The sequence below is a fragment of the Ips typographus genome, linkage group LG6 (assembly GCF_016097725.1).
Source record: "Ips typographus isolate SLU linkage group LG6, UJ_Ityp_2.0, whole genome shotgun sequence".
Lineage (NCBI taxonomy): Eukaryota > Metazoa > Arthropoda > Insecta > Coleoptera > Curculionidae > Ips > Ips typographus.
Window position 1 is genome coordinate 11,459,208 of NC_138427.1, and position 26,924 is coordinate 11,486,131.

At 33.3% G+C, this 26,924-nt stretch overlaps 1 protein-coding gene across 1 annotated transcript in view; it reads left to right on the top strand.

The window, feature by feature from the left end:
* The first annotated feature begins 11,928 nt into the window (after window positions 1–11,928).
* The window catches only part of LOC145730870 (cadherin-87A-like), a 44,286-nt gene continuing 29,290 nt past the window's right edge, over window positions 11,929–26,924 (top strand). Inside the window, 1 exon segment of the mRNA XM_081982359.1 lies at window positions 11,929–12,070. The gene's annotated coding sequence lies outside the window, so the exon portion shown is untranslated.

Below are 26,924 nucleotides of genomic sequence, written 5' to 3' on the forward strand. Positions count from 1 at the left end.
GAATACGTCAATGTGGGTTTATTGAATGAGACGTGGAATTTTTAAGTCAGTAACGTAGTGAAAATACAGTCAAAAGATAAATTTCTGTCCGGAACGTAACACCGAAACATCATTAAGTTGGCCCCGAAAACTCTGGCAGCAGTTCAGGAGGGCGAATTGACCCCGGTCATTTAGTGGATTCTTTTGCTTTTAGCTCGGAATTGCCGACTCGGCCATTTTGACTGATTGGGGGGTTTGGGAAAATGTCGAAGTGAAAATTAACAGGAACCGGTGGTCCACAAATTCGTTCAAACCATTTACCGAAAGAATCAGTTTAATTTAGTTTCTAGTAGTTAATTGAAATTGTAAGAAACATATGTCACGTGATTTTCATTATGCAATTTTTGAGGTTGCAACACTGTGAAGGCTAGTTGACACCTATTCAGAACTATGTTGCCAGGTCTACCGTTTTTGTGGTTCTTCTACCGTTCTCCTGTTTTTTTTATATAATCTACAGTTTTTAGCACCATTGCCATATTGAGGGTTGTGAAACATTTTATATACTGCGAATTGCCAAATCCACATGTTTTATGTTGCAGTGTTATTTCAAGTTTGACACCGCTTTTCTACCTGACTGTACTAAATTTTGAACTGTTTTCTTCAAGCAACTGAATAGGAAAATTAATGAGGATTCTCAAAATGTGCTTAAAACAACCATTTTCTTACTCCAAGAGAGTTTCACCAGCGATTTTGTTTCTGACTGTGTTTTGGCAGTTCAAATTTTGACACCACTTTTCTTCCTAACTGTACCAAATTTCGTAGTGTTTTTTAGGTTATTGAATAGTAAATTTAATGAGGATTCCAAAAATGTGCTTAAATCAGTAATTGTCTCACTCCAAGTGGCTTTTAGAGGTGATTTTGTCCTTGACTGTCTTTACAATTTGTGTTTTTGGCAGTTCAAACTTTGAGACCACTTTTCTCCCTGACTGTACCAAATTTTTTAGTGTTTTTTCAGGCTATAGAGTAGGAAATTTAATGAGAATTTCAAAAATGTGCCTAAAACAGTCACTTTCTTACTTTAAGAGGGTTTTACCAGCAATTTTTCCCCTGATTGTTCTTTCCAACTGTGTTCCTAGCAGTTCAAACTTTAATACCGCTTTTCTTCCTGACTGTACTGTAAGTTTTGTAGTGTTTTTTAGGTTATTAGATAGTAAATTTAATGAGGATTCCAAAAATGTGCTTAAATCAGTAATTGTCTCACTCCAAGTGGCTTTTAGAGGTGATTTTGTCCTTGACTATCTCTACAATTTGTGTTTTTCGCAGTTCAAACTTTGATACCACTTTTCTCCCTGACTGTACTAAATTTTGTACTGTTTTCTTAGATTTCGAAATTCTAAAAATGTGCTTAAAACATTTCCTTACACCAAGTGGGTCACGCTTGGCTGAATTATCCTCTGAAACCACGTGATATCAGTCACTAATGTCAAAATTGGCCTAGAATCTGTAAAAATGACAGCTTTCGAAACGAGACGTGTTAAAACAATGAAAATCTGGCATTATTTTTTTGATCTACCGTTTTTTGGCCGATTATTCTACCGTCAATAAACATTTTGACTTGGCAACACTGATTCAGAATAAAATACTGCAACTTTGCTAATTTAAACCATTTTTTATATTTTAGTTAACTTTAACAGGTTACATAATTTCATAAGATGTGACACACCATTTTCCTACACAAACAAATTCTCTGCAACTGACCACATCAAACATTTTGTAATATTTAATTTGTGTTGATTCGATGCCCTGAAAATACCGATAAAGGCGCCAATCTGCCATTCCTTTATCCCTCTATCACAACCGTGGGCAGGTGCAATTGGCATTCGAAATTTAAACCATTTAAACGCTGTCTATCTGTGATATTTAGACCGGAATGTGAGAGTGCAGGTGCGTCATCAAAAAATTAATAACACCAGCTATGATGATCGTAAATTGGACAAATATCCTACCAGGGGAAATCAATAATTAAATTTTCGATTAATTGCGTTCGAAACTGTCAGAGCTATATTTTTCCTGTAGCTGACAGGATGGATGTTAAAAAAAGGGGTTCCATAAATTGTAAAATTTAATGTAGTCGCGGCTTTTCCATTTAAAGTTTATGAACTTCGGTGATTAAAACCCAGGATTAGCAATTTCCCGAAACTCCTTGGACGTCCGCATACCTGCGGCTTTGCTCTCACGAGACGAAGTTTACGAAACTATTAATCTCTCGACACCGACAATTTTTCACTTTAAAACTTTTATCAATTAATATTAATTTACTACACACTGTTTTCAATTTGCCTAAAATGGAATCAAGTCTATACAAAACATGTTTTTTAAACATAAATTATGAAAGTCACAAGTATCAATGATTCATATTTGCTGTTTGAACTTTTTTTTTTTGAATTTTAAGGTATTTTGGTGCAAATGTGCCTAGGTGTGTGTATTGTTGCCAAACTCAGAACTCTTCTAATTTACGTTAAAATAATTGCAACATTGCTAAATCGGACATTTTCGTAAAAACACACAATATTCACATTTCTAAAGTGTTGTCAAACTGATACTTCTAACTAATTTAGACCGAAGTTTTGGCAATTCGAATATTTCCCTATAAACAAACGCTAACCATTTTTTAAAATGTTGCCAAAATGACAATTTTTATAATTTTTGTAGACATTTTTGCAACGTTGACAAACGGCTACTTTTGTAAAATGACTTGTAACTGAGCCAAATCGACTATATTTGTTGCTGAAATTGATTTTTTGATGCTCCAATTTGTTTGTAATCAATTACCTACCAGTAATGGCATTTGGTATTGATAGTAAGCAAAAATGGTCTCTACTAGCAAACCTCTTTACATTCAATTAGTGCAATCAGCGTCAAGTTTCTTAAGTGGACTATCCATAATAAATACCTCTTGGTCCCCTCAAAACCACTTACAAATTTGCTTCATGACAAGGGTTAATTCAATTTGAACGTCATTTGACCGGGTCGCCCTTATAAAGGATTTTGGAAATTATAGGCCGTTATCACCAAAACAGGTTTACATATTATACAGGATGTCCAGTAATCATATGATCAATTAACGTATTTATTATTAGGAGAAAGTGTCTTATTCCACTACTGCTATTAATGGTCAAATTTTTGGAAATATTTGGAGAACGTTTTGATGGATTTTAATGACACATTTCATTAAATATTTTGAAAAACAGATTTTTCCAAGAACTTTGCTCATGAATATGAGTTTACTAGACTCCTTGTTTAACTATGGCTACTAGAGTGCTGAAAGTGGTTATTTACTGCATTCAGGCGATAGCTAGTTGTGGTGCCGCAAAAGTGTCAATTTACTGCACACATAATAATAATCCTCATATTGTCTCCGAATGTCGGAGAGATAAACTAAGAGAGCAAACAAACAAGACGTTCCCGTATTAGAAGTGCATTGTCTGACTGGCTCGAGCATCTGCTATTGACAGTTAAAGTGCTCTCGGTGAAGGATGGGACGATTCTAGCACGAAATTGGAACAGTTCTTACTGGAGTTCAGAAGATTTGACGCGTTGCACGCGATTTTAACAAAAAAACAATAAATCCACTTTTTTCTACGAGTAAAAACAAAACAAACAGCTGCTTTATGTGCAGGCAATAACAATATAAAAAATAATTTTGTTGTAACAGGAAAATCCGGTTACAATACTGCCAAAACGTTATTATTGATGTTTAGAAAGGTTAAATAGGGAAAGAAATGCAGTTTTAAAAAACTGGTTACTTTTTATTTTTAAAATGTTGTTTAGGTAAAAGTTGTCGATATTGAGAGTCAACTGACATATGACAAAAACTTTTTTTCTTAATGGAATTCTTAAAAAAGAGAATTCCAAAATGGTCATTTTTCAAGGTTCCATCAAAAAAAAAGTAAATTCATTCCATATGTAAAAAAATGACAAGTGACAGAATTAATCTGATTAGCTTATCTTGATCAGCTCACAAATATTGACACCCATCGACTTGCTGACCACTGTAATTCTTTCTTTTAGCATTCTCATCTTTTTGGTACGAAAATAAAGCATTTTATATTCTACCGCACTGTTCTAGCGTTTTTTTTGCAAAAAAACTTCTATCTAAACTTACCTTTTTATTTCTAGCTCAAACATTTTTGACCGTTTACATGCAGCGCATGATTCGAACCGAGCAAAGCTATTTTTAATGACCAAAAGGTATTTGGAGCTCTTTTGTTGGCCGCTTGCGTCCCTCGGGAAATCGACACATTCGAGGCCGGTGTCCATTGTTAAGAAGTTTCATTTTTACGAGTTTCTCCCAATCATATAATCAAGGTCCTGTGTAGTTGGCAATTTCTGATTCCATGCAGGATTCGGTGTTTCTTTTACGAGCGGCTTTTAAAAACTCTATTTATGGCCCACCATAACGCCAAATCCAAACCGGTTGGGATATTGTCAGATCGTTTTGATTTTAAAGTTTCGGTGGATTTAAAGTCATTTCCGGTTATTACTTAGTCGATTCCAAGTCATAATTTCCGTATATGGATTTGACGACACGTTTTCCGTTTAAACGGGTGGTAAAAGCGATTTCAAGCCTGGATTTCCTGGAACGTGTAGAAAACCACTTTGCAAATTGAGCAAGTAATTCGACTCGGGACATCGAATGCAATGCATACCGAATTTCTAGTCAAGTCATAAAATCAGACATTACTATATAAATATTTTAGAAAGTTACATTATGACTACGTTTATATCGAGAAAATTGAATCCGCTTATTCAATCCGATCAAGTAAACCGCCTCAAGTCGATAACTCCTATTTTTTGTTTTTTCTTTAGAAACGACTTATTTTCTGCTTTGACTTTTCTTTTAAATTTTTTAAAGCGCTCAATTTATTCGTTTTGATTTGTTGGAGGAAAAAAAGACGGAAAATCTCGTTTAACAGCTGACTGCAGCTGACAAAATAGGAATGTTGTCATCAGTGTCAGTTCTATTTCTATTTAGTATCTTTTTTATTTTGTTGCTGTCATAGCTGGATTGCTTAGTATACCAAAATTTACTTGAAGTAAAGTAATAAGTAGTTTTGCTACTTTAAGTAGTATACTGAATTACTTTTAAAAATTGAATACTTGTTCAAAAGTAATTAGTATTTTTTAAATGAAGTACTTATTACTTAAACAATGTCTATTATCTTTTCGGGAATTACCAGTGTTGCAACGGCGTCACAACGGGCTCTTCTGCGCTCTTATCTTGAATTCTTCTTTCTTCGTCAGCTGATCATCCTGGTGGAGGTCATGGTATATTTTTGGATGATCAAGAGAGTTAGAGGGCTAATCAATTAATCGTCCAAGAATATTTGTGGAGAGTTTGGATCGGAGGTTAGGAGGTTGATTTCCTTATTCAAGGAAATCTGGGAGATGTAGCCAGGAGCCCGGTTAGCAGGTTTTACCCAAGGAATACATTCTCGCCACCCGGGGGGAAAGTCGTTGGTGGGGGGGGTGGTCTTCTTTATCTTGGCTGGATTGGTCATGGCTGATATCTGAAGTCATGATCGGGTGTTCAGTGCTGTCATCTATCAGTGATTTGTACGTGCTTTTGGTGCAGTATTTATACCCACATCATGACCAGTAATATTTGATAACGGAACATAGTGCAATTTCTATGTTACAATATTGATAGAAACCGTGCAATTCAATTACGTTTTCACTTTCAGAATCAACACCACTCGAGTAGGAAAATGATCCTACCTTCTGCATTACACTGGCCTTGTCTGTTTCAAATATATGGAGATGAAATTCGCGATCTAAACTAAGGATTCACAGTATCCTATGCAAATTTCAATCTACTTGAAACGAGAACGGACACATTGCTTGTTGGGGAAGCGCTAAAACGAAATCCCCTTACAAGCATCGCAAACAGTCGACTTTGCGATAATTGTTTGCTTTAAATCTCGAACAAGAAAATTCATCCGATTTAATGAAGTTCCTATAGAAAATATCCGTTGATTTTAGCGGAAGTACTTAGTTAACGGTCAAAATAAGCTAGAAAAAAAGGTTTTAAACCTGTGTCTGGAAGATAAATAGTTTGCAGAGGCCTTCAAGCCTGTGCTGCAGTAATTATCTCTCTCGACTAAGCAGGAGACAGTTTGTTAAGCCGAAATGTTGTACCGCTCAAATAAACGAGGGGATGACAAATTCTTGAGGCTTAATTGTGGAGATAAGTTTTAGGAAATACTAATTCCACAGATATTATACCTACGCTCGAGATCTTTCATTAAACCTAAAATTGGTGTTGGAAAACTTTTTCCATATTAAATTCCTTGACTGTTTCAGTCACACGACTTTATAAAGAATCAGAAGTTATTTATTGTGACTGGAGAAAAAGCGGAAGATAATTTGGGTCTAATGTTAAGGGCCAGTAAAAAGCAGGCAACCGAACGTGCCAACCTTTATACAATAAAAGTGAAAGCATTTACCTATAAAACAAAAGAAAAGGGATGCCGAATTGGCCTCGGGCCGACAATAAAATGGCGATTTTATGTGAATATTGCCGAGCTTCAGGTCTCGCCTTCCACCAATTTATTATTCGGTTCGTAATCATTTTTTCAAAAAAAAAAAAAAAATTACGACGACGAGTTTTACCTTTACGAATTCTTATATTCATAAAAAATCGATACGTATTCGCGCAGAAGAGAAACTGGACATATTTTAGTTCGGAAAATTGCTTTTGGTTCTTTGTATAATAATTTTATTGCCTTTGCGAGTTACGGTGTCTGCATAACCTGAATACCGAATATCTGTTACAATTTTATAGAAAAATATCGGTTATATTTTCATGTTTGATGTTAACATGTGCAGCATTTGCATAAAATTAGTAGTGTGGGTAATTTGTGATTAGTCAAAAAAGCTTGCTGCTACTTTTTGGCCAATAATGACAAACTAATCCCAGCACAGAAGTTTGTGTTCTAAAAACAGACAGTTTTTGACGTTTCAAAAACAGCTTTAACAAAATTTAATTAGAATATTCAATTTCTTCTTCAAAGTATTTGAGCCCTAAAATATGTTAATCGGTTCATTAAAGAGTTTCAAACGAAAGGAAGGGATTTAATTTTGTCAAGTCTCAAGTTTCCGCCGCCTAATATGAAGTATAAATCTTATCCCAGTTTAACGATCTTGTTAAAGTAAAATAATTGGTATTAAAATGTCGTTTGGCTTCTCTCATTAAAGCTATTAGTCTTGCGGATCTCCTCCAGTTAATTTTTCCTCTTCTTATTTTTCGGCAGGCTTCAACTGACAGACTGATGTTGTAGTTTTTGGCAGTTCTGGCTTAATTAAGTGATTTTCCATCCACCTGGTGGAAAGATAATTGACTTATTTTAAAAAGGAAAATTTAATTCCAATATCATTTTACGACAGAGTGCTCAGCCATAAAATTGTCTTTTTATTAACCGAACACAACCCAGGACCGTTATTCCAGAGGAATAAATAGTGAAAAATACCCTTGGAAGATGAGCAAGCAACATTTTTCCGACGAATCGTCTTTTGCAATCAGGTAAATCGAACAAACGATTGGTTTCCCTATAATTTTTTTTCGATAAATAAATACTCGGTAAACCTCGAAACCGGAAAGTTTTATTTTCTATAGTAATTTAAGAAAATTGGATTTCTTCCTTTATTAAAGTTAAATAATAGTATATTACGTAACTAGTGCAGTAAGAAGGATTTTACGCACGATATGGAAAATGTTACGCACCAAGAGTGTAATTCCATGAGTGCGTAAAATTCCTTAGAGCACGTGTGACGTACTATACTTTACCTACGACCAAATGGAAAGTCCTGTTTTCGCAATTCATATAATTCAGAGTCACTTTTCATTAAAAAAGTATATTTTCAACGTATTGACATCATATTTGTACTAATCATCAAGGTATTATGCCACTAAAGAAAAAAATAACGTAATAAAAAAAATTCACAAATCATGTTACTTAAATAATTATTAGTGTTGTTCTTAAAATAATTATTTATGGTGACATTACAGTTATTAAGAAGAAAGGGAAAACTTTCAGTATTATTACTTGATGTGTTTGCTATTGCAGATAATATTCTAGAAGAAGTGGTAGTTACTTAAAACTGTATGAACAATGCATTACGCGATGATCTCCATCTAATATACTCTGATAAAGGAAGAAATGTAAACAAAATCAATTTTTCCCAGCATCAGAGCAATAGTTTGTGGCCGATCTTAAAACTGTGTGCTTTTTTTACAGCTGTGCGTTTTTTTTACAACTGTGCGTAAAGAGGTTCATGTAACGGAAAAGTATACGTAAATAGCTATTTACACTGAGGTCGTAGGTAATAGTATATTGTACAACAAGGGTGAAAAAGATGTCCCTATTGCACGAAGACGAAAATTTGTTTTCAAAGTTCGTATCATTTGCTTTATTATATAATAAAGTAGATGTTTTTATTCTTTAATCGAACACTAACTGAAACTTGAACGGCTTTTTCATTGCCTCAAAACATAAGCCAAAATGCAATGTTTTGATGCCAACTGTCAGTGAGGATGACAATCAGAAGAATTATTTTGTTTACGTTCAAGATTAGCTGTAATTGGTCTATTTCTTTACGCACGCTGAAAATTGTCTGTGATTGGTCTATTTCCTTACGCACGCTGAAGATTGTCTAGGATTCTATATTCGTTCAACCGTTGGCAATTGCCTACTTATCCGTTCTCTAAACTGTTAAGGAAGGAGCCAATATCCCTGTAGGAGTAGAAAAAATAGTTTAAACTAAGTTTTAGAACAATAACCAAATTAGTTCCATAATCAGTCGAAAAGTTTCATCGAGTAGGAAAACCGAGAAATTACGAAACAGATTAGTTTCTTTGAAAACCGAGGCAATTTTCCTCAGTGACGACCCAATTTCCTTATTCGCTCTAAAACATCCCAGACATCCGATGCGGATTTACCGAACAACCCGCCAGAAACAAAAACAATTATTGCAAGAATTAATGGCAAAACGGGGCCCGTAAAATTGCAGCTACGTCTTCGGGGAACTAGTTCACTTTAAATGTTAACAACTTCCGCAAAAAGGCTATTTTTATCGGTTTGGAGTTATCGAAGTTCGTTGCCGGTTAAAAGTGGGCCAACAAAATTTGTGGCCCTCAATAACACTATTTCAAGATGACATTCAATACGACCAGGTACGTCGATGAAATTGCACCCTCCAGCCTTATCGTGCAACTTCTTCCCAACTGGATATTAAATATCTTGTCGAGAAAAGTTGGAATACAAAACGTAATTTGATTACTACTTGCTTGACAAAAAATCTTCTTTGTGTTTGACTTGCGAAGAATATTGCTTTTTGAGTTGCAACTCTTGTGCATTGTGATTGAGAAATAAATTTTCCTTGACAACAGAGATTCACAAAAACAAACACTACATTTAGCTAGAAAATTGCGCGACCCCGATGCCAGAAATTCAAAACGGCATAAAATTGATTCGTCCATATCTGGTGGCGTTATCAAAACCCGGAACCGAGCATATCGGGCCCCGCATATGTTATATTTTATGGAGAGGTTTTTTTTCGGGAGGGATAGTAGCACAATAAACCTTAAGCGGAACCAGATTTGTGCTCCTGGCACGGTTGTGCCGAGAAATTTCGATAAATATCTCGGCCAGTCAACGGAAATAATCTACGGTTTGCGGGCCAAATAGTTTTTTTTTCACACTTTGTGCGATGGAAATCCACTTATCTGATAGCCACCAATAAGCTGAAAGTTAAGCTCAATGGAAAAAATCGGTTTTGGTTGGTAATATGGCGGAAAAAAGATGTCCATTATTGGTTTGCATGTTAACCCGGTATAACTCGAGAATTTTCATCCAAAACATCAAATTGTAGCCCTTGAAATTATTTTTTGTCCACACTGTATATACTGGCACATACAGGGTGTTTTTTAATAAGTGTCCATATTTATATTCATTAACGTTTTCTTTTTTATAAGTAAAAAGTGCATATAGGCATGGGTCCGCAATTTCTTACTTATAAGGTTATGTTATGTTATGTTATGCTGTTTTAAAATATATAATGTTATTTTAGGTTAGGGTAAGGTTTTTACGCTCTGAATTTTTTTGACAAATTAAAATTTGTAAAATGATTTTTCTGCTTATTTCACCTAATTTAAAGTTTTTTAGTATAAATATGGACTAAATAAAAACTTATGGGAGTAAATAAAAATTTACGAAAATTGTACTTTTTACCAAAACTGTAATTTTTCCAGTTTTTGAAAAGTCTAACTTTTTCCAAAAACAACCTAACCTAACTATTTAACAGTAAATACAGAATGAATTAGTTTGAGTTTGACAATTTTCACGTCAAATAACTCGAATATTTTGACAGTTACAGAGTGGTTTAAAATCAATTTGTAGCTCTTGGAGCAATTTGTTCCTCTTTCAATCACACTGTATGTTATAAATGTAGTAAATTCTTAATAAATACAGCGCGAATTATATTACTAAGTTTGACAGTCTTCACGTCAACTAGCTATAAATTGAACATTTTTGACAGTTACAGGGTGGTTCAAAATGTCAATTTGTAGCCCTTGAAATCCTCTTTTGTATATTGCGAAACAATCCTTCCTTAAATATTGTATAATGTAAGTGCGAAAATATCTAGCAACTTATTAGAATATATTTAAGTTTGACAGTCTCTACTTTCACAAGATTTTAGTCTGACAGTTACAGGGTGGTTTAAAATATCAAGTTGTAATCTTTGAAATTCTCCTTTGATCACACTATAATATGATATAAATGCGAAAATGTTTCATAACTAAGTTATTTAATATTATATTAGAGTCCGAATCAATAGGCTGCAATTTGGATATATTGACAAATACAGGGTCAATACACATTGTTGTAAATTACTCAACCAACTTAATTTTAAGATGTTATAACACTACAACCTTAATACTGTAATAAGATGTTGTGTGTAATACTAATGAACACGTGAATATTTATAATATTTGTATCATGTCCAATGGAAGTCATTTATTTAACTAGTAACATAAAAAACAAATAATTTCTTTAACTTCTTTGAAAATAATGAACGTTCTGTCTGTTTCTCTTTTCTCCATTTACCCTTTTCCACATCACTTCTGTCTTACTTTATGAAAAAGCGCTTCCACACAACAAATACAGAAACTATTTCCTCGCATTCACTTGGAGTAAAACACACCAATATCTCGGATTTATGGCTCGAATAAATTCGAGATCCGCATTTAAAAAACGTTATACCACCTACTTGTATACGTTGTTGTATTGTTATGTAGCAGTAAAATTTTATGGATTCGGTTACAGAAAATAAAATTTTAAACCGTCTCGTTCTTGTACGTGTCGGCTGAAGGCCAAACGGTTTTATTTGCCCAAAAATAAAAGCACGGATATTGTTCGTGCAAAAGTTTTAACGAGGCATTCGGTTCGATATTCATGATGATTTAAAGTTTTGTTGTTTTAAGGAGAAAAACTAACCTAATTTGATTTAAAATAAAAATGAAGTTGTCGGTGTAATGGTATTATTCTAGCTGCTTCGGTGCGAAATGGAGATATAAAATGGGCAATAAATTTCGTAAACTTAAGTTTTAAAATAAAACGGTTTACAAATTTTCTGGGTATAGGCCACCCCCCAACTAGTTATATTTTTAGGTGAGTCGATCAACAGCCATCAATGATTGACCATCGATGAAATTCGACAAGTGTTTGTCCCAATTTTATGGCTTAACTTCAGAGCCTGGCTCTTTCGCACCGTCGCGGTACAGCAACTTCCAACTCCCGAACATTATACGGGAGTTTCGGATTGAGAGGTCCCTACGTAGTCAGCAGTTACCCTCGAACTTCCGACTCGCTTTGGGCGATTTTGTGCACGTCCAGTCAGTTCGGCCAGTTTACGAAAACTACGTGCGAAAGTTGGTAAACTTGTTTTGACAGTTTCGGACCATTTTATATGGGCCAGACCGAACCGGTGCTTTTGCTAATTTTACGCGACAGGTTTACGAAATTATCGTCACGTAAGTCGATTAGTTGTTTGATTAGTATAGTCAGTTTTTCAAAACTTAACTGCCAACCGGTATTTTTTTATTTAACTAACAATCAGATTGAAAACTCATTAAATTGTTTTCCTTTGACCGTAATTTTCCGGTGTATGATACACAATTGTTCGTAAGCCACAAGGCAATATTCTGGTTTTGACTAATTGGTTCGGTGCGTTTGTAATTTATCATACGGATTCGTGAATTGTTAAATGTCATGTGAGTGGATTGGTTTTATGTCATTTGTTTCATTATTTCTGACTGATAACTGACGTTCCATAAAAAAAAACAGCTGAAAAAAGTTTGAAACAAGTAATTCAAAGAAAAAAGTAACATATTTTTCTCCACTAAATTTTTTAGTTCAAAATCCTTGAAACTAATTTATTTGTAAGTGAAAATTGATTTTTATTTTTGCTGCTGTTGAAGTTAATTTCACAAATTTTAGCTTCTATTTCTAGTGAAAAGAAAGTTAATCCAATACCGTGTAGTGTCAGTTCATTGATTTTACAACTATTGACGTATTTGACAGGACATAAACAATTCCAGTGTTTTAAATACAATTTTTGGACTATTAGGACCAGAAAGTCATGTTACTTAACGTTATTCATCATGATTTTCTTTGGGAATTACGAAAATTATGAATACGCTCAAAGTACGTATATCTCAAAACTACTAATTAACTTCACCTCTCAAAGCAATTTATATGGAGCTAATCCTCTTTACATTACCCAAATAGTCAATTACAAACGTGCCGAACTAATCAGTAGTTAAATCAGCATAATTAGCGTGTAATTCCCGAAAAACTAACAATAACTATTGAAAACAATCCAAAATTGTATACTTAAAAATGTTCCTACAAAAACAAAGTGTCAAAAGTGACATTTTGCTTTGTTATAGTACAGTCTTGCAATTTTAAAAACAAATATACTTTTGCAAAGAGCGCCTTAAAAATAACATCTCAACATGACTTAATTGAGTCACAGGACATCACGTGCCGTTAATGTCATTTGCATCAGAATGATCACGTGACGAACTGTCAGATGATGACAAAAACAAAATTTTCAATTGTTTTGCTTCAAAAGGTTTCCAGTGCACAGCAAAGGGCATATTTATACCAGATGACCATAAATTAAGCACTTTAAACCTTTTTTTTTATATTTTTGACACTCTATATCTGTAAAATAAGTTAAGTTAGATCGCCTTATATAAACGAATGGAGTATTAAGGTTCTTTGGTATAAATATGGTTTTTGATGTGCATTGGAACTTTTTGAAAAATAAAATAAAATTTTGACAAAAAATGTAAATTTTTCAAATTTTGAAAAGTTTAAAATGTTTATTTCACCTAATTTGAGATCTTTTAGGTATAATTATGACCTTTGATATGCAATGAAACCCTTTTGAAGCCAAAAAAAAAATTGAAAATGTTTACAAAAAATGACTTTTTTCCAATTTTCGAAATTTTTTGCTACGCATTGGAACCATTACGAGGCAATATAAAAATTTGCCAAAATTTCACTTTTGACAAAAATAATTTCCAATTTTTTAAAGGTTATGTTATTTTGTGTTACGGTATGTTGTGTTATGTTATATGTCGTGTTTGGAACCATAATCGGGCAATATAAAAAACCGTCAATTTTAAAAAAATTATATTTTTTAAATTTTTGAAAAGGTTAAAGTGCTATTTTCACCTAATTTCAGGTCCTTTGATATTAATACGCTCTTTGCTGTGTTGGAACCCTTCTGGAGTAAACTGAAAAATTGTTAAAATTGCTTTTTTTTAATTTTTGAAGGGTTGTAGTTCCTTTATTTGATCTTCTATCAATTTTACTAATTTGCCATTAAAAGCAGCTTGAAAATTTTCCAAAATAAGCTAAAACTGGTTCTCTAGCTAGTGTTACCGAGATATTGGATTATAAAAAACAGTTAAAAAAGACCCCTAATATCCCACCATCCTTTCAAAATTTTTGAAAATTAAAAAATGATAATATGATGTTAGTTTGCTTTGATTACTTTTAGAAATTAAAGAACTTATTGTAAGAAAAACAAACATTGGATCGTTTTCTAAAAACTTTCAACTGAGTTTTCTCTATTAGTAGTATGAGTTTAACTAAAAAAGTTAAAAATATTGCAAAGTTTGTACCTGGAAAATCCTAATTGAGAGTTATTTAACTTTGCGCTCCCTCATCAGATATAACGGATAACGGACGGATAAACTTTCCTGAACTCTACCATTAAAATGTCCATACGAAACGAACGGGTTTAATACACACTTCAATCAGGATTACTCATAAAACTAACCTAAAATTACGACCGGTTGCATTTTGGTATGCAAACAAACTCATAAATTATTCAGCAGTTTTTCATTGATCATGCCCTCAAGCACTTTGAAGAGCGCATCAAAAAATATGTTTTTTTTGCAGCCGTTCGAAAAGTTTCAATTTAATTTTTGTCCGGAATCAAAACAAATATTTGAAACTTTTCTAGCTTTGGCATAGTGCCAGGAATTTGTTATGCAGGCAAACAAGTCTTTCATTTGCATTATTTAATAATTTGGAAGTCGAAAGTTAGTTCTGTTGGAAAAGTGTCGGAATTAAAACCTGTCCGGCCGGAAACTTGGAACTAAAAATGTGCCGAAGTTGTCAAAGTTTCGAAACAGGATCTACACATTAGCGAGCAAACAATTCAACGATCTCCAATTTGTTTACTGGCATTACAAACTATTCGAAAACTGAAGAGAATTTCCGCTAGTTAGTTTGCGAGTTATGTCCCAGATCCCGCATTTTCTCCAACCCTATAAAGGGGGTCACAATATAACCCACTACAGTGAGGCAGAAATTTGGAACATCACTTTAAGTGAGGAGATAATTATTGTTTGAGTTTACTCCGCAGTGGAATAACAATAATAACTGGAGAGGGTTTAGTGTTAATTAATTTCCTGTATAAATCTAATTAGGTGATAAAACAAAAAGTAATATTCTGACAACATTGAAATTTGAAATCAATCGATCAGGCACGCACTTCCGTTTAATAGGGAATTAATCGCCCTTTATATAGACAACGGGCTCGATAAAGCGAGCAAACAAGTCAATAGTAAATTGCATTGTAATGCTTTAGTAGCTACAAATTTAGTTTCGAATCAGTATTACATGGTAATGAACCTGTTTAACATGAAACTACCAAAGCGTATTTTATAAAACAAATTTATTTTCTAGAGCTGAATGTGATTCTCGAAGCGCTGCTTCCAGGGCTCAACTTTATAATTAAAGTATATTATTTTTCTTTTCAATAAGGAGTTTCCTGAAGAAAACTTTCCACGTAAAAGTCATCCGAGAAAGTTTCACTATAGGAACGTCTGGACAAAAATAAATGAGACACGAAAGTTGCTTCGCGAGTTGAAAAAGGACACAAAAGTCTGGAGGGAAATAAAAACACTCAATACCAAAGTGCTTCGAGATAGGACTGTGCAGGTTGAAATTAACGAAAGAAACTTATTAAAAAATACAAAAAAAAATTAAAAAACGTCACCAAACCGTAGCGATGATGTCGTAAAGAATTGAATGAAAATCGAAACTTTTAATACGATTCCCTAAAGGATGGATTTATTTTAAAAGTTGGACGCTTCTTGGAGAGAGTTGCCGTCTTCCAATTTTAAATAATTGAGCAGGAATATCCCTTAATTTACGCTGAAACTTGAGCAAACTCGATTCGAATAACATTCCGAATTGGAGTTACCGATGTTGAGACTAACGTTTGGATCCCGCGAGACTTCTAAAAGGAATTTTTTGGGACTAAACCAGTCAAAAATGATAAACAGCAGAATATTTTTTCGGACTACAATTTTTGTATATTAAAATCCTTAAAAATACATTTTTTAGTTAGTTAGTAAGCGAATTTTTCCATTCAAAGTTTTTTTCCTAATTTTAGTAATATTTAGAGGTCTCAAAATGATTCTAGAGGCCTTTGGCAACCTCAGAAGGTTTGTAGATGTCTCTGTCGATCTTTTAGCGGTTTAGGTAGTATTTAGAGATCTTTGGCATTTCCAAAATGGTTGTAGACGAGTTTGGTAACTTTTAAAAATTCTTTGAAGGTTTCTAGATGTCTCTGGCAATTTTAAATAACTTTTTAAAGGTCTGTGGAGGTTTCCATCAAATTTTGGGAGCTTTGTAGTAGGGCTAAAACTTTTCTGGTCATTTTGGTGGTTTTTAAATTGTATTTAGGGATCTCTGGCAGTTCGAAATTGATTCTAAAAGTCCTTAACAATTTCAGAAAATTCTTAGAAGGTTTGTAGAGGTTTCAGGCAATTTTAGAAAACTTTGAGTTCTGTGGATGTTTCCGCCAGGTTTTGGGAACTATAAAAAATTCCTAGCAATTTTTGCTAACTTTTCAGTAAAACTTAGAGGTTTTCGGCATTTCAAAATTGTTTCTAAAAGCATTTGGTAAGTATAGAAAATCCTAGAAAGTTCGTAGAGATCTTTAGGGATTTTTGATTGGTTTTCAGTATAATTTAAAAGATTCTGACATTTCCAAAATAATTTTAAAGACCTCTAGTAACTATAGAGAATTTTTAATTAATTCGTAAAAACTTCTGGTAATTTTTGGTAACTTTTCAGTAAAACTTATAGGTTTTTGGCATTTTCAAAATGTTTCCAAAAGCCTTTAGCAACTATAGAAAATCCTAGAGAGTTCATAGAGGCCTTTAGGGATTTTTGGTGAGTTTTCAGTATAATTTAAAAGATTCTAATATTTCCAAAATAATTCTAAAAACCTCTGGCAACTACGACTTCTGCTAATTTTTGGTAACTTTTCAGTAAAACTGAATTTTCAAAATGTTTCTAAAAGCCTTTGGCAACATTGTTCTTATAAAACTCCCTCTCAATATCTAGCATAAGAAAAACGTTGTTGCCACGCTTACCATTTTTCTGAACTTTACAGAAAACTTTTTTAGGAAGCCTAAAGTTAAAATAAATATTAATAAGATACAAGTAAGCTGGATTAATTAGGTTAGCAACAGAAATTAGACACCCGTTACATTTTCTTCATATTTTTTTATTTTTTTGAATCGGTTCCTTATATTGTTTCTTGGAGACTAAAAATAAAAACTTGCTAAAAGCTTTATTAAAAAAAACGGTTATTTGAATCAAACAAAAAAATATTCTGGAAAATGAATTTGCCTGGGCTGTTTCTTAATTGAATAGGCTATATTTAGATCGTCATTTTGGCACCGAGGATGAAATTAAATTTTCGCTCAATTTAATTTCATGAATGAAATTGGTCTTTCAGAAATTGAACAGGTTTTGTTTGCGGACTTGAGAATCGCTTTGATTTCCTATTGAAAAATTGAATCGGGGGGAAATTCTTTTGAATTGGCTCATAAGATTATGAATAATGCAATAAAACTCTCAAAACGAGATAAACTAATTGTAATTTAGAATACAAAATACCGTCTCAATGGGGCTGGTTGAATAATAAATCGATAAAAGAATGCAGAAGTCAGTAAAACCGTCTTTCCGACCTACTTTTTATGATCCAGGTGTCTGGAATTGCCAACAGAATTATTTCCCCTCCTTGGAGTTTCGTTTCAAGGACTATTTGACGAAACAAGCGGATTCAGGTTAAAAGGATACGGTCGCGTCTATTTGCCGAAGGCGGCAATTTAAAGAAAGGTAGTGGAAGGATTTAGTTGGGCCTAAATAACTGTCAGCTTTACATTCTCAGTTAGATTTTACTTATAAAATAAGTTTCGCGAGGACACGCCTTTTAGTTGGAAACTTGACGACATAAATTTGCGCAAAGTTGCATGCGGTCGTTTCGGTGCCCATTTTCCACACAAACATACTTAAAACTTAATTTACGATTATCAAAAAACAAATTTATGTTAAGCTGTAATTTATTGCGCCTCGATAACATTACTAAGTTTTATTAAAATGTTACTAAAGAAAGTGCGTGTCATACTCACACAAATTATAACAATCGCATGTTACGTGGATATGTTAGGTTTGTTGACTATTTGAAAATAAAAAATTTTCAGTTTTTTTTTTCAGAAAGTATTACTTTTTCATTCGAAAATATTGTAGTACAGTATGGTTTCAAATAAACCGATATTAAAGTAAATATGGCTCATTTTCGTTGGCAATCAAGTCGAGTTTTAAATTGTAAATCCCTCTAAAATACTAATTAATTTCAAGCCATTTTCAACCTAATAAATATCCAAATATTTAGTTTTCAATTTTTGATTATCATCACTTTTTTGTTTTTTTATGAAAACTTTGTATTAGATTTCCACTTATTTAAGATGTTGTTTTTACAGAATTTATTAAAATAACAGAAGTTGTATTTTCACAAAATTCGGTTCACAAAAAATACTATTTTTCTAATGTTTGAAAAGCCTGTGCATTGGAATCCTTCTGGGTCAAAATAAAAATTTGACAAAATTGCACTTTTGACCAAAAATGTAATTATTCGCATTTTTAAAAAGTGGGTAACGTTTTTTGGTATAAATATGTGTGAATTGGAATCCCTTTGGAGCAAAAAAAAAAATATTGAAAATCTTGACAAAAAATTGGCATTTTTTCAATTTCAGTTCTTTGTCTTTGTCTTTGATATACTTTGATGGATATTTAACTTGAAATTGAGTAAAGTGGATGTAATTATTTCCAAGCTTCAGAAATATGAAATTAGGTATTATTTAGGTGTGATGAAATGACATTAGCGTAAATTGACATTTTCGTACCAAAAATTTGTCTAGTAAAACAGCTCTTTTGCCCAACTCTTCTCCCCAACACTTTGAAATACTGGTCTATTATAAATTTTCACTGGGAAACTTTTTTAAATGAGTGCTTAACCGACTATTGTGTTGGAAATTGTTCCGTTATCTTTGGAGAACTGAAAAGAATACGCTAAGATGGAGAGTAACACACAAACAAAAGGGAGGTGACTTCCTTTCTGAATAAGAAAAATGGCTGGTTTTTACCAGGCTTTTCCAGGAGTTGTGAAAATGCAATTTCACAGCAGTGTCGGAAAGAATGAAAGGAATTCGATTCGAGTTTATGTATACAGAGTGTTTCAGAACTTATATGACACGCAGGAAACGTAAAAATGAGCAGAAAATGTTCTGTAGCTAGTTTTCGTAATACACAGTGTATATTATTCCAAAAAGCTACCTACTTTTTAAATACTCCCTAATTTTTTTCTTATTTTACCTGATATTTTGTGACTGAGACATATTCCATTTTCAAATCACTCTTCAGAATGTCTTTCTTCCAGATTTCTATATATGAATGTAATTTTCTAAAGTGCTCTTCACAATACCGCGTTTGTTCCGCATTTCTCGATATTTTCGAACGAAGTAAAAACAAGATTACAATTTGCCTTTCAAGTAAATGTGTAAAAATGTACCAAAACCATGAATATACCGCGTTCTAGACTGTTGGTGGATTTAACCGTCCAAGTTATAATAAATCTTGCTAAAAAACAACTACTTAATGACTGAACTTTTCAACTGCTGTAAATGATTTACCTGTCTCTTGTACTAAAGACCGCTAAATCAAAATGAACAAAAAAAAATTGTATAAACTCACTTTAAAGTTGCCGCAACTTTGGCGGTATTCACCAGACAATATCCTAAAAATTTAATTCCTGAACGAAGGAAAGTCTTAATCTTTTAGGGAGTTTCGCAATTGAGTTAACAAGAAAGAGTGCTTGGCAAACATTGTGTTGATTATAAATTCTGAGAGTTTCAAGCTGTGCCAAATTACTTTGGTACCGCAAAAAAAAATTATATTGTTTAAAAGAGGTTGAGATGGATTGTTTTTAGGTTTTTCAATCAAAAGGCGAATGATGAATTCGTTTCCTTTTCAACCCCTCCATTTCGTGTTCGAAACTCCCTCTTGCAATTCCTGCGTTGTATGGCTATTATTCATTCTTTCAGGTTTAACTTTGACAGGTCGTGAAAATTCAATAAGTCCTTTTGCCCTAAGAGTGACATTGGTGAAAAATTATTTTTAATCATGTGATTTGTGTAAAGCACAGCACCGTTCCTAGTTTGATGGTCAAGAATCTCTACTTATCTACAAATGCTGCACAGGTGGACTTAGTATAACTTGTAGTTTTATAATCCAAAGGGTGTTTTGCAAAAAGTTTCTAGTAGAAAGGATGAGGTTTAAATGTTCATTAAACTCGGGATATACTTTGTTTCGTATTACCGCAACAAGAAAACCGTACAAAGTAAAAGCAGCTTGGAAACTTTGTCTTAATAAACAAAACCCTTTTGTGTTACGTTTTAAGTTTGCATCCAGGACGTACCTAAACTGAAAACTATCTTTCTAAATTAATTACAAACCTCTAGAAAGGTAGGACCGGTCTCTTTATCTGGTCAGTAAGAGGCAAACCGAATTATTCATTATAGAAAGCATCGAGAACTCTTTGAACTTGCATATATCCAAAAGAGGTCTCTAGAAACTAATTTATATGCTAATGTGGTTCTCTGTGGCGGTATAGCAATGAGGAAAATGGATTTGGTTTGAATGGACGATTCGCATTACTACCGTTAGTACAAGACAAATGAAGAATAATAAATTAACGAGGTTTTATTGCCGAGTTTAGTTTGTAATTTATTCTTTAGAAATTAATGGTTTTGCGTGACACCGTGTCTCTTAGAAACTCATTAAGATTCTAATGAAAATTTGTGTGGCAAAAAATGTTTGGAAAAAGGATGTTAAAATACGTTGAAATAAGAAAGTTTCAGAACGAAGTTGAAATGAATTATTTTAATTTAGTTTAATGATTCTGTCCATCTTTTTGTTAATTTTTTAGGAAATATTATGTCTGTTTATTGTTTTGCGGAATTATTACTCATTTAACCAGTTTTTTCTACGACACTTTAATTAAAATGCTTATTATTTACTAGTTTTGTGCGAAATGAGTAATTATTCACATGTTTAGTCCACCCGCGGACACCACCGATGTAGGTATAGGAAAAATCAAAGTAAAATGGAGTGACGTAACCATGTAATATAAATGTTTTGTTGATATTAAGGTTAGTACTTTGCTTAGGTTAGTATAAATACTGTCACAAGTGTTAAATTTAACTCTCTGAAGCTATAAATACAACTTGCCTCAGACATTTGACTGACATAAGAAACATATTAAAGTGTCACGTAGCCTCACAAATGTCCAATTTTAAATACTAATAAGTACTAATAAGTGTCACTCTGTGAAATGTCAAAATTGTCAAACTTAACGTCTTAAACTGTTATTTAACGTCACAACTGCCAAATTTAACTCCGCAGAGTAACGAACAACAATTTGTGGCATAATTCTTCAAAGAGACACGACACTGTTTACCGAGTATTGACAGCTGTCATGTGACTATAAACTTGTCACTTAACGTCATAACTAGTTCAGTTCGTCAAAGTGGTCCCAACCACGAACCGCATTCGACGTTGCCAAAGAAACTGAATCCAGAGGTTTGGCTTTGGCAACGTTGATTTGCCTTTTCAACTCTATTACTTGATGATTGCCATCTTTGTGAATAATATCTATCATTATACATACTCATTGAATAATATACTATAGATTAACAGCAAGTAACTGTGTAACAGAAAGTAAGATATATCTTTCTACTTTTATTAAATGGTTTTAATATTTGAGATTTGCCTTAAACGCTACAAACCATAATTCAATTCTAAACATATCAACGTCAACTGCAATCCCGAAAAAAGAGCCTCTCGACCGCCTTTCTAACCGCATACAATTTTTTATTAGAAAAGATATATCATCGGTGCTATAACGTTTTCTAAGACCCGAATCCAAATAAATTGCGGTATTTATTATATCCCTGCCAAACACACCGACATAATGCCTTTTTGTGTTTCTCTATGTGTTTTTATACAGCTCAAATCGAGCGTTTTGCTAGGGAAATAATTCGAAGCTTGAAATATAGAGTGAAAGCCTGAAAGGCGTTTGCCCACGTAAAAGCTTTTTGAAAGTTTGTGCGCAACTTTGGTAGGTTTTAAAACGAAAGTTATGTAAAAAAGTTTCCAACTATTTTAACGTGCATTTCACTTACAAAGTGGCGTGATCAATCCACCACATTTATGGTAAACCGAATTAAGGACAGTAAACTTGAGAATGTGCGCGGCTTCGGGAAAAGCAATTTTCATAACAATATGGTACTTTGGGATGTATTATATTTTCGGAGAGAAAGCCGAGCGGTTAAATTTCTATACGAAATTTGCCACGCTCACATCGGTGATCCCTTCCAAACAAATGCAAATTTTCTATTGAATTTCGTCATAATACGGGAGTCGGTTCGGGACGTTTCAATGTCTATTATTTAGATTCCAGTCAACTGTGGAAATTTTAAAGACATCCTATAATAATATTGAAGGATTACTCTTTCTGTTTTATTCGATTTTTCCATATAATTGGTGCGGAAAAGTCAGTTGGGATTCATAACGCCCTCCTCCTTACGTTTCTTAATTAGATTAAGCTTGAAAAAGGGTCAATTTGGCAAATTAATAAATATAAATAAGAAAAATAGTCAATTTTGCAACATTGGAAAGACGGTCAAAATGGCAATGTAACCTAAAAAAATTTCTTGATTTTACTTCTTAATTAGTATTAGGACCAACGGTACAACGGTTGTTTAATGCCAGCAGAAATAACACTGTAGGTGTCCTCCAGACGCCATTTTCTCAACAATTTCGTGAACATCTGGAGGACAAACAAACTTGTAGTCAGTAGTTAAATTTTCTAATAATTGACTCCATATCTTAGAAACTTGTAGTTTTAAACTTTAACTTGTAGTTTGATCTGTATAATCACGTGACAAACCTTCGCATTACTGTTATAAGTAATCTTTTACAAAATTAATTTGAGACTACGGTGTATTAAATCTGTAAAATCCCTTTTAAAATGTACGTAAACACGAAAACTGCATTTTATACTTCCATTATGACAATTTTGACGTTAGGCTATTTAGAGCGTGATTTCAACTCGAAACAGCTGTCAAACGGTCAAAACAAACATTCTTGATTTAACACTTTTTCAACAACAAACAGAGAAAACGTTAATTTTATTCCTTCATCAAACTCAGTTTGACAGTTTTGACGTTTGACTGTCAATTTCAAAGGTGTTTTTGATTCTAAATCACTGTCACAACTGTCAACTATAAATCCATTGAACTATAAAGTGCAACTTGTAATTAAATCCTCTTTGAAAATTATATAAAACCAAGAAATGCATTTTACACCTTTATAAAGGTAATTTTGACAGTTTTGACATTAGCTAGGCTATTTAAACGTGTCAAAACTGTCAAACATGAATCTATGAAGCTGTAAAGCGTATTCTTAACTAACAATAAGTTAGTTTTCACTTCGGTCTCCTGATTGAAATATTTAAATTTTTATTGTCTGACGAAACGTTAGCAAACAACAGCAAAAAGACAGTTTCAGTAAGAAAAACATTTTTTAATAAAAAAAACTTTTATTACGGAAACATCAACTGAAATAGATACGTTTTTCCAACTTCTCTGCCGTCGGGCGAAGGTCATTATTTACTTGGAGGTTTCCCAGTATTTTCTTGTTGTGCTGCACGTTCTTTTTGTTGTGGCCCGTTTTTCTGGACTTTCCTGTAGAAAATTTAATAGTCCAACAACGAAAATTAAACGACATTATTAGGATCGTACGGTGTTTAGGAAGCGTTCGACAGCAAAACCGATCAGACTCAAAGTTAATGGGTTTTCATCTAAATGATTAAATTTTCCCGAGCGATTGCTTCTTGTTAATTCTCCTCTAAGTGTTCATTATTTTCCATACTTAAAAGCAAGAGTTTTTCATTATTGATTTGGTTTACACCTGTAATTAAAAAAGGCTTAGTAAGCCTACTATAGTTAGCATAAGAATCGTTGAGCTGACTTAATTAAGGCACGCGATGCTTTATAGAGATTGCCTGCTAAACATGCAACAACCTCGAGAATTGAATAGGAGCCTGTCGTGATTCACTAAAGTTTAATTAGTAGAGCTTTAACATATTTCGTCTAGATTACATTCAGGTAACTTGCAAACTAGTTTGCACAATTGAAATTGTCCCCAAGAATACGTATATTGATGCAGCCTGAACTCTACACAGTTCTAATACTTTCTGATCTAATTTTCAGCCCTCTTTACCGCCTTATTTATTACTTAATTCAGGAAATCAGTTTTGGCATAAATGTTCCTTTTCATCCCACTTGTCTTTGTTATTCTCCATCTCGGCGTATTTGACATCCATTCTTTTTCCCCCCCAGTTTTCAGATAAGGGACTAAAGTTCAATTACCAGAACAATGCAGTCCAAGATATATTTCTATAATCAAGCTGGATTTTTGTTTTTGTCTAAACAAAAATGATTTGACTTGCATGTCTAAAATGTCTGGAATATTGCAAATATCTCGAAAACTACGCAACAGCGCATGACATGAGGGTGAAGCAATGTTTGTAAATATACAGGGTCAGCCACAAATAAAACAACTTTCTTAATTCAAACCTGTATATTACTTCAGATTTTAAAATTAGTCATAAAGACCAATTCAACAAATGAAATGAAAAAAATCTATATAAGTTTGGCCGTATAATCCTGACTCACCCTGTATACCAAAAACAAATTTTTCGTCAGTACATTATTAGTTAGGAACACTTTGTATACTTAGACATTAAGAACAAATCAATTAAAAAATCCAATAAATAGCTTAATGTAGTAAATAAAGAAAAGCAACTTTAAAAGTATTATCTAGTTTTAATTGTTATAACAAATGCATCTATTTGGTTGAATCATTCAGTAACAATTTCAAATACATCCATTTCTATTTAAAACCCATTAATAATTAATATGCACCAAATTACAATCAATTAAATCAGTAATTATTTCTCGTTTATTGAGTATCTCTACTTTGACATTCAATTATTATGGTAAAACTTTAACTTTTCGAGTCTATCTCCAAAACTAGCTTTTTCTCCCCCAAAAAGATAATATTTGATAAATAAAAAAGAAATAAATTACAGATAACGATATCATTCAGGGCTGGTGCCCTAAAAAATTACCACCAACTCCGAGTCTAGGTTATGGGCTGAAATAATATTTTTCGACATTTTGATTAATGGCGGAACTTTAAGAGATTGTTGTTTTGCTTTTTGGATCGAACCCGGAAATTAAAAGAAACATTTTTGTGATTGATTTTTAGAAAATATCGCCATTATTCTTTTACCCTACTCTAAGGGTAAATAATGATGTAATTAAGGATGGGATGGTTTGATTAATCGTCGTACAATTCCTGCAAAACCGTAAATTATATTTTATAGATGTCGATTTTCACAAATCTACGAAGGAATTTTCAAATAACGGTGGCACATTAGGCTTTATCTTTACCAAGTAAATGGCGCTTTAGAGGCTTCCAGCCCCTATAATATCGCGAATATTACCGATATTGAAGCTGAAAATTCCAATTTTTGCACCACTGAAGTCACTGGTAAATTATACGTTTGCCTAGAAACAGCAAAGCCCTTCGTTACATTTATCAGCCCATTCTGGAAGAACAACAGGGTCAATTACTCTATCACTGAGAATGATAACCGAATCATAAATTATTCCGCCGTTGGAGAAACAGGCGGAAATTTAAATTTACCGAGAAACGAGCTCCTCTATTTTTCATCGAGCTGGAGACTGGCATGATCATGTACGTGCATGCAGTCAAAATGGTGGAAGAAGTGCCAGTTTGTTTAAGTAAATCGAGCGTCATTTGTTTCGTTTGTTCTTCTACTACACCCTTCGCACTACTTGTTCTGACACGCCATTTTGTTCAAGTAGGAATTTGTCTTCTTAAAATTAAAATTGCTAGAGCTGGCCTTTTTTGGTAAAAGACTTGTTTCGTATCAAAGTTAAAAAATGTTTATGTACAGTGTGATTGTAATGTACCTCCCTGACTAACAACCTGTACAATGTTAAAGTACTAAGAATTTTTTTTGGGTTAAACTCCTACTCTTCCTTTAATCTGCTGAAATACTTCTTTCTCTTCGTCTTGCATTTTAATTATTCTTCTTTTTTTTAATCTAGTTGTTCTTTATTAATTATTCTAGAATAAAGATTTTGTTCGTTGACTATCAAGCTTTATAGCCGCTATTTGACTGTGTGAATTGACATTTTCGACTTCTTCACTTGTAGTTTCAGTTTCAGTTTTGTTTTTCACCACTAACCATTCATTTAACGTAAATTCGTCCTTATTGATATAATTTGTGTGATCAAAGGTGCAGAAGCACAGTTTTAATAAACTACAAGTTTAAAGAAGAAAACCTTCGTGCTACTTAGAGCAAAGATTTGTAATGGCCTTCTTATCATGTATCAGTTCCATTTCAATCAATATTTTACACAAAAATGTTTTTAAAAACCACAAAGTACATTTTTAACAAAATGAGTTTTTGCATTTCATTTTAAACTCGCATACTGCATCATTTAACTTTGTCACCTACCGTCGCGCAATTAAGGCAACTTTGTAAAGTTTCCGGACCACTTTGTCCCTTCCAAATAAAAATAAAGTCTGCAAAAGAGGCTCCGAAAGAAAATCACCGCGTCCCCCTGCCTCTAATCTTTTAAAAGGACAAATTTATAGCGTCGCCCCATCCCGGTGCTTGGGGGTGAAAAAAGCGGACCCCCAAACAAAAACGGATCGTCTAACGACGCCATCTTCCAGATATGTAATTGATTATCCTGTTTTGGGTCATTTTTTTCGGTCGAAACACCGACTCGAAAATGAAAATTAATTACTGCGGCTCCTTATGGCAGGCGCTGCTGCTGTTTTATT